This window comes from Alexandromys fortis, unplaced genomic scaffold (assembly GCF_014885135.2).
Source record: "Alexandromys fortis isolate MF-2015 unplaced genomic scaffold, M_Fortis_MF-2015_v1.1 scaffold_180, whole genome shotgun sequence".
Taxonomy (NCBI): domain Eukaryota; kingdom Metazoa; phylum Chordata; class Mammalia; order Rodentia; family Cricetidae; genus Alexandromys; species Alexandromys fortis.
In genome coordinates, this window is record NW_026068143.1 from 435,128 (window position 1) to 452,078 (window position 16,951).

The following is a 16,951-nucleotide window of genomic DNA, read 5'->3' on the forward strand; positions in this document are numbered from 1 at the left end:
TCCTGTTCCTTCCTCCCTTTCCTCCTCCTCCCCTTCCTTTCTGATTCAGAGACAGTCAAGATAGAAACGTGGAGAGCATATAAGTTATTTCTTTATGTGTTTTTATTAGTGATGAAGAGAATGCAGATGTCTTAAATCCGAAGCTGTTCCATGTGAAACACAGCTAACCCTTTTCTGAGAACTTATATTTTGCGCTGAGAAAAGTCCATAATGGTGAACCACAGCTGCAGTCCCAGCTCTTCGGAGGATGGGACAGGGGTATCATGAGTTTGAGGCAAGCCTTTAAGACAAGACCCTGCCTCATCTGAAGATGGTTTTGATTGATTTATTTCAACCTTTAGTTTTAGTGCATTGGGGATGTAATTTAATATACAGTTAGAATCCTGGTTTATTTAAGAACATGTTCTTTTATTATTGAAACATAGTAACATGGAGTCATCCTGGGAATATTGAAATGAAAGAATCAATACTTACTAATTCTCTGAGAATTTTATACAATGTATTTTGATCATATTTACCCCAACTCTTTCTTTAATTCCTGCCAGATCCAGCCGTACCACCGTACACTTCCAACTGTTTGTCCTCTAAAATTAAGATATTTTTGTGTCCCATTTCTCTCCTTAAATGTGAAAAAAATCCAGGGGCTGGAGCTGTAGGTCAGTGTAAAAGCATTTGCCTTGCATTCACAAGGCCATAACCTTTGTCCCAAGTACTTGCCTTACAGGCTTATAGCACTGTATCCAGCTATCCCCCACAATTAGGTTCATATTAAAGTTTTTTCTTTGATCTTTCTGGCCTTTGAATGGTGTAGATTTTTCCACCTTCACACTTTAAATAAATTATAGTATCAGTGTAAGCTGAAAGGTCACATTGTTAAGGCATTTGACTTTGGTGTTTTGTTTGTGATGTTTGTTTCCCTGCCTCTATTTGGATTGGACACAGAGCCTCATACATGACAGGCAAATGTGCTACCACTTAGCTACATTCACAATCATTTTATTTTGTTTAATATTTTTATTTTTTGAAATTAAAGTATAGTTATCATTTCCCCAATGCCTTTTTCTCCCTCCAACCCTCCCAGTGTATCTCTGTCTTACTCTCAAATTCATGGCCTCTGTTTTTTAAATTCTTGCATATATATGTACATGTATGGTGTATGTTTCTTGATATTTAAATATAACATTATTGGTATGTATAATTTTGTTTGTACGTATATGATTTCAGGGGTGACCACTTGGTATGCGATAACTGGTGTGTTCTTCCCTGGGAAAGAATATTTTTGCCCACTCTCAGCATTCCTTAGTTGCTTTAAAAAAAAAAAGATTTGTGTGTGTATATAACTAGATAAGTATCTGAAGGCATGCATGGAGTAAAGTTGTTTTTATATTAGTGGGACAAAAATCCGTGTATTACTTATTTATTGGGTAAACCTAGGTTTGAACTGAGCACAATGGTATAATATGTGCAACTAATACTTTTAGTCTTTAAATATAATTGACCAAAACACTATTTCCTGTGGACTGAATAGAAAATGTATTGGGTTAAATGAACTTTGCATGTGAAGAGGGAAAAACATGTACTCATCAGAATGTCTAAAAGTCTTTGCATAGTTTGTGCTACCATTTGTTAGATTCTAAAGGAGATATAAGAAGAGAAAATATTTTTCAAATGACTTGTCATTGTAGTTGCACAAATAAAATTGCCATTAAATATGAAAGTGTGTGTGTGTGTGTGTGTGTGTAGTGTGTAGTGTGTACAGGTGAGTTCAACTCTCCAAGGATCCCCTGAGCTAGAGTTACAGCACAGCATGGGTACTAAGGACCAAAGGTGTTTTCAGGAATAGCAGCAAATGCTCGGAACTACTGTCTCTTCTCACCAGCTCTGTCAACCATGTTGTTTTGAGACAAGATATTATCCAGACTGGCACAAACTTCTGATCCTCCTGCCTCATTTCCCTTCCATTCCCTCACATCTAACTTCATCCTCAGTAACTAGAATTAGAGGCATCTGCACCACATAGAGTTTGTTTTATCTTTGCTTGCTTGCTTGCTTACCTGCTTGCTTGTATATAAACCTTTTGTAATATTGGGGATTATGCCTAGGACCTGTGTATGTACTAGATACATCCTCTACTACTAAGTAAAGAGGGTTTATTTTGAGACAAGGTCTTCAGTAAGTTAGCCAAGCTACCCTTGTACTTACTCCGTATCCCCACCAGGCCTTGAATTTGCCATCCTTCTGCCTCAGCCTCCCCAATATATACAGAACTAGAGGCCAGGACCACCAAGTGAGTTTTGTTTATCTTTTAGCATCTTATCACATACCTTATAACTGAGCAGCTATGGAAACACTGTAAAGTGTTTACATTCCCAGTGTCAATGCTATGGTCAAGTCTGTAGAAGATAAAGTGAATTAAAATATGGACTAAGTATCTATGAGGCAGCCTGTGTTTATGGAGGTGGACTGTCATTCTTTGATATCTCAGAATGCTTAAATTGATGCATGGTTATGCCTTTTTTAACTCTCCAAATATGAAAAAAATGACAGAGCCTTGTTATAGATCAGTGTAAATCACTTGCATGGCAGATACAAGTCCCAGATTCCATTCCAAGAACTGTCGGGGTGGGAGGGAGGAAAAAGAAAAAGATCCCTGAAAGCAGATCCATTTGGGTGTTACAACCAGCCCTGTTTGTGGAACAGGAAGTCATTGTACCTAATACTGCTTCTAGGATGCATTTTTGAAATGTTCAAATGTGATTAAAAATGACAGTAGTATAGTAGTCTCCTGTGTGGTATATTGGCTCCTGTTTTATATGGTACATCTCTATTCATGGATATTTCACTCACTGTATTAGTTTTTAAGTGACAAAATGGGTGATCTCTTGTTTCTTAAAAGGAAATTAGATCATTGTATCGAGGTGCGTCATTAAGGAGCGTGGGAGGGGCCTCCCTGATACCAGTCACATGCAGAAAAAAAAAAAAATAACACAGTAGTGGGTGTGGTGGGGAGCATGACGTTTGAGTGAAAGTTGGAAAAATATGGTCTAAATTTTGTTTTCTAGCTACAAATTACACTGCTATGTATATGAAACTCCTGTGACGTTATTGGGTGTGCCTCTTAATATTTCTTTTCCACCCTGAGGGGTGTGTGTGAACCTCATTGTTTTGATTGTAAGATCTGAGAGACTATTTGCACGTGCTTTCCCTTGGCTTTCCATTCATCAGGATGAAATGAGAATGTAATATGAAACTTGTTTTCATTCTGTTTGCCTGCTTGTACAAATGTAAAGCTCATTCTTCACCCCTGGCCACCGTCTTCTCTTCCTAAGCCAATTTTCATTACCCATAGTAAAAACAGGTTCTAGCCACACAGTCACACAATGGGTACATGCAAACAGAAAAACTCACCACGGCCCAACTCTTCTTATAGAGCCCCCTATCAGATAGTGAATGAGAAAGAAATTTACAAAGTGAGCCACATACTAAAAGAAATAATAATAAAAAAAAGGTTGCATTAGTAATACTAAAGAAGTTTCTTTTAGGAAACGTATGGGGATAGTTTGTTTGGGATTTTTTTTTGTTTATTTGTTGCATTTTTCCCTTTGGCATTTTCTTTTTTCTAGGGCTGGGGATGGAACCTAGCACCTCTTGGGTGTTAGGGAGGAGAGAGATTAGCATTTGAGTTTGAAAAGCTGGAAAAATATACACTTACCTATGGCCAAAAAAGTCAGAGATACACTTTCTAAGTAACCTATTAGAACCATCTATAAAAGAGAAAAGACAGTCAATTTTCAAGCTGCACATTGTTAGTTTAAAACATTACTTCACCCGGTGCTAATGTTGCACATCTGAAAAGGGTAGCTATGTAGCAGTTGGGACAGATCCATCTAAGTGATTTGAGGCAGCTGGTGTGGCTGATGAACAGCTTCTGCTGGAAAACCAACCCAGTATTTCTGGTCTTGTTCTACTGTCTTCTTACCTCTGTGCCAGTATTTTTACCTGCAAAATACACAATAACACTAGCCTAGGCACTTTTCTTCCAGTTAATACCAGGGGCTTTGTAGCTCCTCCAGAAGTACTAGGCACCCTTACAGGCCTTGGGGAGATAGTGATAGGTTTGTTTTTGCAAATGGAGAATTTGAAAGGCTGAGAAATTCATATGGGAGTCAGCAATTAAGGCTGGTGAAAAATAAGGTAAGGTGAAGGTGGCGCACGCCTTTAATCCCAGCACTCAGGAGGCGGAGGCAGGAGGATCTCTGAGCTTGAGGCCAGCCAGGTCTACAGGTCAAGTTCCAGGACAGCCAGGGTTAGGACAGAGAAACACTGTCTCGTAAAAAGGAACGAAAAAAAAAATGTCCTCTGGCGTCTCCTGGTACATTCTGTCTCTTTGGGATTGTGTTTCTTGTTTTGGTATTTTATGTGTTTTTTTGGTGGGTGCTGAAATGCATGGAAGCATGTCCATTAAGGCAATGAAGTGTAATCCAGTATTCGTAGGCAGTGGGAAGTGATGAGGACAGAACGCTGTCTGCCTCTTAATGGGGACTCTCCAGTGACAGTTCCTCTTCACAAGTGAATGCACTGTGAGTCACATCTGTGTGCCGAGAAGCTAATGGATTTTAAGATGCATGGCTGGTTTTATATTATTTGGAAAGATCAAGCATATCTGTGATCTCACTTTATTTCCTTCTTATATGGTAGAAAGAGCAGATATTAGTAAACAAGTATTATCTAGGCACATTACAATATTACCCTCCAGTCACTGAACACTATGCTGGATGCTGACACTCTTGCATACTCCCATGTTCCCAGGCAGCCTTTTAAAGATATTTAGAATTAGCTCCATTTTCACAGATAGTGATGCGTGACTCGGCGAGGCTAAGTGATCTGTTTGGGGCCACAAAGACTTCAAGACTGTCAGATATCTAAGGATCCCATGCTTCCATTCAATTCCTCTCACATTAATAATTTGCGCTGGGTCTTCTATACAAAGGGTGATCTGAGTCTAGTCAGTACTGGATTGGTAGTGCAAATAAAAAGTTTTTTTTCTTAATAAGGGTGACTAACCACATCTAGTGTTTACCATGATCTTCATTTATGGCATAAACCAACTCATTTAAAATTCTATACACTGTATAAATAGCTATTGTAATATGGAGTATTTAATATTTTTATTATTTTTTGAAAACAGGATTTTTCTTTGTGATAGCCTTGGCTCTGTAGAGCAGGCTGGCCTTGAACTCACAGAGATTCACCTGTCTCTCTTTCCTCTGTGATAGGATTAAAGGTGTGGACTGCCACACCCAGCAAGTATTTCATATTATTATTATTATTGTTTACAGTGTTAGAGATGGAATCTAAGAGTCTTTGTATACCGGGTCAGCACTGTGTCTGAGCCCCCACTCCAGCTCAAAATACGTGTGGTCGTCATCATCCTGGCTGGGAAAAACAGGCCAAAGAGTTTAAATATCCTGCCCAAGAACACGTAAAGGTATTAAAATGTGGAGCTGGGCTTCATACCCAGTCTGACTCTTTACTAAAGTGAGATGGCTTTTTTGATAGAACAGTACTCAGTTCAGCAAGCATCGGCTTTACTCTGTGGTACTGTGCTGGTAGACACTAGAATGTGTCCCATGTCAGAGCTTAGTGTTCTAACAGAACGAGAAGTAAAATAAATGCTTCATCAGCTGGAATATGGAGTATAAATTTTGGATGTGGTTTGGAATGAATAATAGAAAGCATAAGTGTCCCGAGATAGTTAATTTGCCTTTCCAAGTAATGTACTTGACTGTGGATGAGTGGCTTGGACACTGGGGAGAAGCTGTTCTTTGTGTTCTAAAATAAGCAGGTTACTTGGCTACGGCCCAAACTCTAAATAGGTATATAAGGGTTGTAGCTGTTTGACCTGAACCAACTTGCAATTCCCTTGGTTCCCTGTCTGGATTTAAAAGTGGAGCCAAAATGAAAGCATAAAGTTTTCTCTGAAGGTTGTGCTTAAGTTCGAATTTATTCAACCTTTGGCAAAGGAATGCCAGGCAGCCAGGAAGGAGATTCGTAAGTATTGTATCATTCCTTTGTCAGGGTGTTCATTTGCTAGCAGGAAGTGTTGTGACTTGCTCTTTAAAGATGCAATTGTAAGAAGAATGTTGGGTTTCCAGATTTCAAGTTCTGGGCGTGGGAGACGGTCCTATTAGTGAGTGCTTCAGGAGAAGAAACAGGTTTGCTCCCGTCGGAAAGGGTAACTATTTTCATACAATTTTTGTAGGTGCTAACTTTTAGGTTACTGAATATTTAAGCCAAGCTTGACTTTGTAAAAATATAAAATTCTTATTTTCTTCTTAGTTGAAGCACTGTAATCACTTTTAAAATTTTATATAGGTATAGTCAAATTTGTTTTAAGAAATCTATGAATTTAACCTCTTCTATGTATATTCTGTTGTTTTCTCTCTTTCTTTCAATGTAGGGAATGTTCTTTTTTACATTTTGCTTTTGAAGTCCTACTTACATAATCTTTACTTGTCAAGTCCGATGCTTCAATGTTTAAGTAGTAGAAGTTATTATCTGTGGCTTTTTGAGTGGAAGAGAGAAGAAATGAGATTTCAGATGCTTTTGATTCTTGTTAAAGGCTTTTGGGTTTTGTATTTTGTAACGAAAGTTGAGGTGGCTTGTCATGCTAGAACATGCCATGATGAGATTGGTATCTCTGTTCTTACAAAGTGGCTTTATGTCAACCAGCTGTCCTGACGTTTGAAATTCACAAAAGGCACGCTTTAGATAGGTGGTGTTACTGTAACGAAGCAGTGGCGGTCACTCACAGTGCTCATCTTGCCAGCAGGGTTTTCAGTCATACAAAGCAGAGGCTCTTAAAAGGCTTATTTCTCCAAGTTTCTTACAGAAAGAATTATAGCTAGTCACAGGATAATCGCAACTCTGAGTGAAGCATCACCTATGTAGTATGAGACAGGAGTCTAGTGTTTACAGCTCGAGTACAGTCTTTGAATTGGGAAGGTATATGATACTGAGGCAGGCACTTTTAGTGGCCGATTGTGATTTTCTTTGGGGCTTGCCGGCTGTGGGGTACCGGGGGGACTGAAACCCCAACAAGCAGGGCCCCCTTATGTTACAAGCTGCTGATAGAAGAGGGTGCTGGAACTGTGTATCTGGTGACTTCTATGTTATAGGTGATTAGGACTTAGTAGTATTTTTGTTTTGAATTAGAACATGTTAGCTATTCTGACATTGCACACACACATATGTACAAACACAAATCCCAGGAGATCAGCTTTGACTTTTTAAACCTGTTCATTTTCACAGGCCAGGAGGCTAGAGACACCTCAGGGATGAAGGGCAATTCATTTCATGAGCAACAGCATGATTTTTACACAATTTATGGGTAGGAGGTGTAAAAAATTGCAGGAGAAATGCAAAAGGAATGAAAGCTTTCAAAGGAGGTATGTCCTAGTTCAGTCTACTGTACACATTGGTTTGGTAAACAAATAGGATAAAAATGGAGTTACATCAGTTAAGTCTTTTTTATTACTTTCTTTTTTTGGGGGGGATTACAAGATAATTTCTCCTATTTCTTTCCTCCCTCTGGGTGGAGTCTTTTGAGCTTGACATATTTAAATTATTATTATGACTTGCATTAAAAACCTATAAAATTTTTATGCAGCAAGCATTTAAAGAATGGCTTCAATGTACGTTAAGTCGAACATTGCTGTTATTGGAACAGTTAGTGACTTCTTTTTAAGTAGCCATTGCTCTGAGATCTTATCTGGGTTTATTAAGCACCAAAGGTGAAAGGAAACTTTTACTTTAAATGGAAGTGTTTGATTCCTTCAGGAAATGACACAGAGCTGGGTACCCTTTGGGATTTGAGTGACTCATACACATTGGTACTGAAAAAGATCAATTAGGATCTAGCTTATACTATCCTAGAATAGAGTAGAAATACTTTCAGAAGATGAATTTATTTCTTTTCTCTTTCTTTCTTTCTTTCTTTCTTTCTTTCTTTCTTTCTTTCTTTCTTTCTTTCTTTTTCTTTTTTGTTTTTTTTGAGACAGGGTCTCTCTGTAGCTTTGGAGCCTGTCCTGGAACTAGCTCTTGTAGACCAGGCTGGCCTCAAACTCACAAAGATCCACCTGCCTGTGCCCCCACCCCCCGAGTGCTGGGATTAAAGGCGTGCACCACCACCATGCCTGGCTGTTTTCTCCTGATTTTTACATATTGAAAGTGCTAATAGCACAAAACTTGAAGTATAATGAGCTATTTTTAACAACCTACCTATGTCTACTTGTAAACATCCAGCTTTACCTATGAATGACAAGCCTGTCAAACATGATCCATGCATTTACCATATTATAAGGGTGAAATGTCTGCTTATATGGCAAAAGCCAGGAAGAACTGTACCTAAACTCCTTTCTGTTTGCCTTTCAGTTACATTCAAAGAATAGGGTGCAAACATCTTGAGGAGTTCTGTAGTAGCTTGAAGTATGAAACCAGTGTAAATAAGGAAAACATGATCACAGGCCAAGTGCATGTAAAGAATGTGAGTTTGTTATGGTCTTAGGTTTTAATTATTTCGGTTTTCTCTAATAATGTTTACAACCTTTTTGTTTATTTAATCATTCATTCTCTTGTTTATTGGCACTGACGACTGTAAGGACTGAGCCCATCGTGCTAGAGAAGCACTCTACCCCTAACGTACACCCCAAGGGTGACTAGTTTAGCATTGTTTGTTTTGGGAGACTTTGTTTCCTTTTTTAGACAGGGTTTCCTTATGTCGCCTAGCCTGTCTTTGAACTTTCTGCGCAGCTCAGGATGTCCGTCCTGGGATTCACAATCCTCCTGCCTTACACTCACAAGTTCTGTAATTATAGGTATCACCATGCTCAGCTCAAGAATATGCATTTTGTAACCACGCAAGACGACTAGATAGCCCGCCTGATAGATAGGTAGGTCTGCTCAATCACCCAACTCACCCCCATCAATTCTTATGTTTTCAAGCAGCGTTTGGTGGGTACTTGTGAGCCAAGATACAAAATCATAGGTGATATCATCTGTGTTTTCCAGGAACTCACAGATGAGCAGAGGAGACATAGAAGGCAGAAGGTAGTCACCACACTGTGTGCGTGGGGTAGAGTAACTTACAGAATTTTAGGGAGGGGGTTACTGGCTAACAACTATGATTGTGTGATCTATCTCCTTTAAAATCATTCAAACAAATAATCTGAGGTCTAGGCATGGTTGTCTATATTTGTGATCACAGCATTTGGTAAGCAGAGGCAGGAGGATCAGAAATTCTGAGCCATCTTCAATACACATGAATTTGAGGCTAGCCTAGGCTACAGGAGTCCTTACTGCTAAATAAAAGAAACACATGAAAAAAAAAACTTAGGAAGGTTTAGCTGGTTGCCGATATTAAGGAAATAAAAAGTGGGCAAAAACAGCTTAGACTAAATCTGTATATGAGTTTTCACAAAATGGCCATCTCTGCTCTCTTGTCCTTCTCAGAAACCTTTACAGGTCATTTGTTCATCTTCCGGGGTCATGCAAAAGACAGCCACATCTTCTTTAGTATTCACAGAATATGGATGTTTAAGTTTCCCTAAAGGTTTTAGATACATCTAAGTTAAAATTATAGTTAAAGGAAGCAAGGTCGTGGGACAGCCCAAAGGGTAGAGGAAGCCTTCAGTAAAAGTCTTCCAGTCAGTATCATTTGATTTGGAAATGAAAGCATACTTTGTAAGGGGGTAAAGGACTTGCTCTTGTTACGATTTAATTATTTGGGGCTGGGGATATGGTTCAGTGGTTAAGAGCACTTGTGGTCTTCCAGAGAGCCTTGGTTCAGTTTCCAGAACCCACATGGCTACTCTTACCATCTGTAACTCTAGTTTCAGGGGAACCAGTGCCCTCTTATGGCCTCTTGTGGCCACTGTATGCATGTGGCACACAGACATACATGTAGGCACAATAAAATTAATATTAGAAATATGTATTTGTTTCTATTATGTGTGTGTTCATATTTTGCTTGCACATATGTTTGTGCACTACATGAATCCAGTGCCCTTGGGGGCCAGAAGAGGATGTCAGATTCCCTGGAACTAGAATTATAGACACCTTTGATCTGCAGTGGGGTGCTGGGAAACAAACCCAGGTCCTTTACAAAAGCAACCAGTGTTCCTAACTGCTGAGACATATCTCCAGTCCCAAGTAATAAGACTTTTTAAGTTACGTCACAAGTGTCCCTGAACTATACTATCTATCTGACATATTTTTGTATACTGTCATTCATGTGTCATTTGGTGGTACAGCTGATTAAACTAGGGTCTCATGAATGTTAGGCCAGCACACTATCGCTGGACCATATCTCCAGCTCTTCTTTACTTTTTGTTTTGAAACATAGCTTGTTAAGTTGCCCCAATTGGTGTTGAACTTAGAATCATCTAGCCTTAACTTTCCAAGTAGGTGGGATTATAGTTCTACGCCACACAGCCTATGTTATGTTAACTAGAATGAACAAGAAGAGGGACTGGAAAGGTGTCTCAGTAGTTGAGAACATATACTGCTCTTATAGAGGATATAGGGTCTATTTCTAGGACCCACATTACGCAGCTGCTATGCACCTGTAACTCCAGCTGTAGTGGTGGGATCCATCAGCTCTTTCTTCCATGTGCGTGCACACACACACACACACACACACACACACACACACACACAAATCTTTTTAAAACGAATTAACTATTTTAGAATTCTCTGTTGAGAGTTTTCTGTTTAGGTCTGTACTCCATTTTTTTAATTGGATTATTTGTTCTTTGGATGACCAATTTCTTGAGTATATTTTGGAGATCAGACCTCTGTCTGATGTAGGGTTGGTGAAGATCTTTTCCCATGCTTTAGGCTGCCATTTTATCTTGTTGACTGTATCAAAAGGAACACTCCTGCATTGCTGGTGGGAGTGCAAGGTAGTACAGCCCCTTTGGATATCGGTATAGTGATTTCTCAGAAAATTGGGAAACAACCTTCCTCAAGACCCAGCAATACCACTTTTGGGTATATATTCAAAGGATGCTCAATCATGCCACAAGGACATGTGCTTAACTATGTTCATAGCAGCATTATTTGTCATAGCCAGATCCTGAAAACAACCTAAATGCCCCTCGACCGAAGATTGGATAAGGAAAATGTGGTACATTTACACAATGGAGTACTACACAGCAGAAAACAATAATGACATCTTGAAATTTGCAGGCAAATGGATGGAGCTGGAAAACATCATATTGAGTGAGGCAACCCAGACCCAAAAAAGACAATTATCATATGTTCTTACTCATAAGTGTTTTTTAAACATAAAGTAAGGAAAACCAGCCTACAAACCATAATCCCAGAGAATTTAGACAACAATGAGGACACTAAGAGAGACATACATGGATCTAATCTATGTGGGAAGTAGAAAAAGACAAGATCTCCAGAGTAAATTGGGAGCATGGGGACCTTGGAAAAGGGTAGAAGGGCATGGGGGAAGAAGGGCAGGGAGCAGAGAACAAAAATGTATAGCTCAATAAAATCAATAAAAAAGCAAAAAGTGACCCTATAGATACACAATTGTTTGCGTATATTTACCTTAAGACTGAGTTATTAAAGTCAATATGAAAGGGAGGCTGTTCATAGCACTGAGCCTTGGAGAGTCTTGATTTCAAAAAATTAAGCAATGTGTAATACTGTACACCAAAGAGTTTCACATATAGGAATGAGTGTACAGCAGGAAAAGTGTTTGTGTACTATATTATTATTTTACTTATTTTTTGTTGCTAGGTCTTGAAAACAGGGCCTCTTTACCCTTGAGCTGTACCGATGGACCCTATAAAATTATTTTATAGTCAAAGGCTATTTGAGCTCAATGTTTTGGAAAAGGCATGCTCTGTATAGTCTTTGCTCAGCCTGTTGTCTAGATTCTGTATATGTTTTAAATATTTTATGATTTAATTTTTTATTTTCATTTTATGTGTAGTAGTGTTATGCCTGCATGTATATTTGTGCATGACATGCATGGCTGGTTCCTGAGGAAGCCAGCAAAGGGCATTAAATATCCTAATCCCAGCACTCAGGAGGCAGAGACAGGTGGATCTCTGTGAGTTCGAGGCCAACTTGGTCTATAAGATCTAGTTCCAGGACAGGAACCAAAGCCACAGAGAAACCCTGTCTCGAAAAACAAACAAACAAACAAAAATATCCTAGAGTTAGAGTTTGGAATATGAGCTGCCATGTGAAAACTGGAAAGCAAACCCAGGTCCTCTGAAAGGACAGCAAGTGCTCTTAATTGCCGAGCCATTTCTCCAGCCCTATATTCTAAATATTTTATAAAATCACAGAATTTTTCATTTCAGTTAAAATGTAAGTGACTCCTTTATACTTTAGCCAATGGGAACAAGATAGCATTAGCTAGAGGGACTCATATGTTTTCTGCCAAAATTTACATTTCTCCAATGCATGATCATATTTGCTAAGAGCTTTTGATTTATATTCCATAGGTTCTTCTGGCTATGAGCCCAAAGTTCTGAAAAGCAGTTTATTGGGTAGTTGGAACAATTGATCACTTTTCTCCCTATATGTGCATTTTTTGTTTTGTTTTGTTTTTGTTGTTGTGTTTTTCGAGACAAGGTTTCTCTGTGTAGCTTTGGAACCTGTCCGGGAACTTGCTTTGTTGACCAGGCTGGCCTTGAACTCACAGACTTCTGCGTGCCTCTGCCTCCCAAGTTCTGGGATTAAAGGAGTGTGCCACCACTGCCCTGCCCCATATGTTGTTTTAATTTTACGTTTGATGTGTAGCACTGTGTCTTAGGCAAAGTTTTATAACTGGTTTAGATCACTTGCCACACATCTGAAACAATTTAGATGATAAAATAATAGAATCTGAGCTGGGCTCAGTTAGTAGAGTACTTGCTAGTGTATACTTAGGACATTGGGTTCAACCACCTGCACTCCATAAACTGTGCCTGGTAGTACACATTTGTATTCTGAACACTTTGGAGGTGAAAGCAAGAGAATCAGAAGTTGAAGATCATTCTCTACTACATGATAAGTTTGAGCCAGCCTGGGATGCCCTAAGACCCCATCTCAAAGAAAAATGTACCAGAATCCTAAAGATTTGGCTTCTATTTTGTAATTTTTATGATTATTGGTTATTGGGCATACTGGGAGTTTTCATTAACCTTGAAAAATTACAGCTAGCTGCAGCATTTTTGATACTACGTCTGTGTATCCAGCATTAAGCAAGCAATGGTTGCAGTATACATGGGAAATAAGTTTCTATTCCAGTCTCCAGAAATAAGCTACCTTAAAATAAGACCCACAGAGTGAGGAATTTGACCAACATTTAGTCAAATAATGATTCTGCTTCACTGACAAAAAATATTTTGGGTCATACTTGAGACTTGGAGGAGGCTGATTAATGGAATCAAATAGGATGATGGACATCCCGGCCATATTGTCCCCCACTTTAATGTAACTAAAGAGGAAGTCTGTCATCAAATTGCTGAACTTTGTGGTAGGATTCTAAAATCTGTGTGATCTGAAAAGAGAGATAAGAGGGGGATAGAGCATTGGACATCAGGCTTTTGGGGAAGAAAAGGCACCTGTAGAAACTTGGAGGTTGACAGTAACCAGATGAGTCAGTGAGGAAAGGAAAAGCAGAGAGAGAGAGAGAGAGAGAGAGAGAGAGAGAGAGAGAGAGAGAGAGAGAGAGAGAGAGACAGAGAGAGAGAGAGACGAAATGAGAGAGACACATAGAGACAGACAGAGGAAGACAGAAGTCTTCAGAGGATAGTCCAGAGTGAAACCAGGGTAGTGGCGTGGGAGTTAAGGTGGAGTGGTCAGAAGGAGAGCTATGGATCAAAAGGCATTTTCAAAGCTGGGACATTGTGGCAAACACCTATAATCCCAACACTGGGGAAACTTAGGAGGGAAGATTACCACTTCCAGACCAGCCAGGGCTGCATAGTGACACCTTGTCTCAAAATTAGAGAAAGAAAAACATGTGCAGAAGATTATTAAAATAGACATAAAACTATGAAGGACGACCTAAAACGCCAAGCAGATGTTAGACAATTAATTTAGGCACAAGCAATTATATCTTGGTGAATTTGGGGGCCAGGCAAAATCAAATGGTTGCAGATGCTAGTTATAGGCTATTTTTGAATACAAAAGAATTAAATGTACTGTGTCCATGCTATAGGGAATACAGTAATGAATAAGTTCTATTTTTACCCTTCAGTAAGTTGTTGAGGGGCCCCACCAGATACTGATGGAGAATATTGACAGGTGTGGGGTTTGAGACTTGGTTCACCTCTTTCTCGTTGTGTGTCTTTGAAGTGACCAAGCTTATCTAAAGCCAGTTCCTCTATTAAATATGAATAACACACATACAAAAGAAACAAAATAATTTTTAATTTCAAAGCAATACTAACAAGCTTATGGAGATTTTTCTGAGAAATAACTTCCATTTTTATAAATTTTGAATATGAAACAAGTAGCTTATCCCACAGTAAATAAATTCTATGCAGTTATGGATCTAAAGTAGAAACTTACATGGACGTGCTGACATTTCATTTAAAATATTATTCCATATTTCTCAAGTACTGTGATAGAGGTTGGGCAGATGGCAATGCAATGTGATAATGGTCAATGAGAATGAGCTATGGACATTTCCATCAAAGAGTATTAAATGCTATTCTTATGGTAACTATATTTCCTAAATAGATAGATAGATAGATAGATAGATAGATAGATAGATAGATAGATAGATAGACAGACAGACAGATGAATAGATAAATGTTACTTGGGCATGGTGGTGCATGCTGGTAATTAAAGCATCCTAGAGACAGAGGTTGGAAGATGGCGAATTCAATGCCAGCCTGGGTTATATTACAAACCCTGTCAGCAAGGAGAGAGACTACTGAAACTTCTCCAACTGATTACACCTGAAATGATGAAAGGCTTTGATGGAAGAATCTCAAAGTTTGACTGACTCACCCATAAAGAATAAACTTGGGGTAACCAGTAGTATCAAATGTAGTTACCTAGAGACTGAGGAGGAACTGGAAATGAGGCCTGGTATAACAGAAAGGAGAGTTGGTGGTGGGGAATGAGGCCAGGGATGTGGCTCGCTGGTGGGAGCATCTGCTTAGCATGCTTGAGGCCCTGGGATTGATAGTACTGAGAAAAGAAGGGGAGGGATTGGCAGTGAGGCCAAATGGAATTACTCTTGCTAACAATCTTCATTCCATTGGTTACATCTCAGCTGGTCTCTGACCTTATGTAATTGTGTCTCGCCAGTAACCCTAGGCTTTCCCCCAGCCATCCTGTATTTTCACGCCCCAGACAGCATCTTCTCTTTCTGACACTAACCCTAGAAGATAAAGGTCACATCAGATTCATAGAAAATGTTTCCTGACATACACCACTCAGCACAAATGACTGTGATAGCTCTAGTATGATGCCTTTGAGTTGCTATCCGTTTCCTTTAGTGGACAATAAGCTCTTCTAGAGAAAAAAGGCTTGAGGGTCTTAATTGTTCTATCTGTGGCGTTTGACACATTGCCGAGTGTATATTAATTAAGCCTTCTATGAAGAAGGCTTGATATGTGCAGATGAGTAAGGCTTGAACGTGCTAGATATTCGGGTGGAATTCTTCCAAAGTCATTAGGAAATATGGCACTGGAGTTTGAGTAATCGCAGGAAGAGGTGAGCTTTAGCCCCAGAATGGCACACACCCGTCCAACCTTGTGACTGATGCCGTTGATTTACCTAACTGAGGAGGAGGCAGGGTGGCAGTTTCTGTTGGTACAGGTAGGAATGTGAAGTGTGGGCGTTCCAAAGCACTGCCTGTTTTGAATGGTAGAAGGTGACAAATAATATCCCCTTTTTTTGTTGCCTGCTCTTGAATTGTTTGCCCACAATGATGGCCACATCATTAGGTTTTCCTCCTCTTTATAACAAAATAATACATTCTTCTGTGTTTTCTTCACCCTTTAATGCTTTCTTCGGGAATTTTAAGTGGTGTATTGTGCAATCTTGTAACTAATCAGCATCTTTCCCAATTCCATTTTGCATAATTTACGAGTAAATTATGGGAACAAAGTCTAACCTTAACCCTAACCCTAGAATACCCCATGGGTTGCTTGGGCGGTGATCAATTGGTTTTCTGCTCTTTTGGGAATGAAACTTGGGACACTTGATTGTCAGGCCCTCTAACACAAGCCCAGCCATATCCCATTTTAGCCTTTATTTGCTCAGTCTAATTGGAAAGGAAATGTGTGTGTATGTATATATATGTATATATATACATATATATATATATATACATATATATATATGTAATATTATAGTATATTTCCTAAACCATCAAGGAGTTCCTGAATGTGGCAGCCTTCCTCCTGAGTCAGCCTTGGTACAGAATGACACACATTAGTAAGGCTATATTCTAAAGGTGAGCGCCTGAGGAAAAGAAATCAGGAACTTCCCTTTTCTCCCTCAAACAGCTTTCAAATTTTGAGTAATAGTTTCAGGTAAAACATTCTCAGCAAGGATTTGTGTTCAGGGTTTCTGTATAGTTAAATGAACCAGTGGAGTGCTTTCATAATTGCTGTATTGTTAGTCAAACGCTGTAATTAGGGATGACTTCATAGGCATAAGATTCTCTCTGGGTGACGCCCTGAATTCATACCCAGTTGCACACCATATCCTTTTATGAAAAAAACAAACAAACAAGCTTTTATTTTCTTTTGTTTTATTCCCTGAGTTGAAAAATCTGTTTTCCTGTGTCCCGGATATTTAGGAAAGAGAGGTTGCTTTTTTTTTTTTTGTTTGTTTGTTTTTGTTAAATTCCTGGCTGCTTTCTCTGTACAGAAGAATCAGGCAGACGGAGCATGGAAAAAAAAAAAAAAAAAAAAAAAAA

At 39.1% G+C, this 16,951-nt stretch overlaps 1 protein-coding gene across 4 annotated transcripts in view; it reads left to right on the forward strand.

The window, feature by feature from the left end:
- Pls3 (plastin 3) overlaps positions 1 to 16,951 on the forward strand; it is a 110,503-nt gene that overhangs the window by 50,667 nt on the left and 42,885 nt on the right. Inside the window, exon 1 of one of the 4 annotated variants that reach the window (XM_050126868.1) lies at positions 6,217 to 6,235. The exons of the other annotated variants lie outside the window; for them this stretch is intronic. The gene's annotated coding sequence lies outside the window, so the exon portion shown is untranslated. Of the gene's footprint in view, positions 1 to 6,216; positions 6,236 to 16,951 lie in introns of those variants that run through there. 4 annotated transcript variants of the gene reach the window in all.